Raw genomic sequence first — 744 nt, forward strand, 5'->3', positions numbered from 1 at the left:
GTTTTGAGATGGTTTGAACTGTTTTTTTTTTTAATAGAAGTGGTATTTTGTTTAACTTTCCACTTTGAGTTTGATTAATTATGACATAGTTGTACATAGAGTACAGTATTATTTTTAAAGAAGATGCTGGTATAATTATATGTTCTGATGGTATCACTGAAGTTATTTTTCAAAAGAGATATGAGCATTGTGTAACCATCTGAAAAATAGAATCTCCGTAAATTCATTCATTGTACCCATCCCGAACACGAGTGCCCGGGTTTCTATCTCACTGTGTTTCCAGCCATGCTATTTGTCTTTCCCAGAGAGAAGAAGTAATTCCGCTTCAGCCCAAGCGCCCCCCAAGGTCGCCGCCATCAGTCGCCAACGCTCAATCCAGGTTGGAACATTTGTTCCCCTCTCTCCCTCAACCCCTGGCTGTTGTTTTCTTTCCTTTTTTTCATAATTCATGTCAAAGGATCTCCAGAGAGATGAGTGAGGGTGGTGTGTTGGGGTGGGTGGGGGGGGGCAGTGGGTGGAGAGGACAAGGGGGTGGAGAGGGCATACACTTAATGCCGCTGGGGTCAAAGATGGATTTATGTGAAGGAATTAATAGACCAAGCAGCAATCTCATCATGCTCTCGATGGATTGTTATAATTTGGTGTCTGGGGGTAAGGGAGGGTGGGGAGAGATCAGGGACAAAAGCAAGGGGCACCTCGGCAGCAGGACTGGCACACAGCTCTTCACAGCGAGTCTCCTGTAGA

Source organism: Morone saxatilis, unplaced genomic scaffold (genome assembly GCF_004916995.1).
Source record: "Morone saxatilis isolate NCDOM2014 unplaced genomic scaffold, NCSU_SB_2.0 Contig21, whole genome shotgun sequence".
In the NCBI taxonomy this organism is placed as follows: Eukaryota; Metazoa; Chordata; class Actinopteri; family Moronidae; genus Morone; species Morone saxatilis.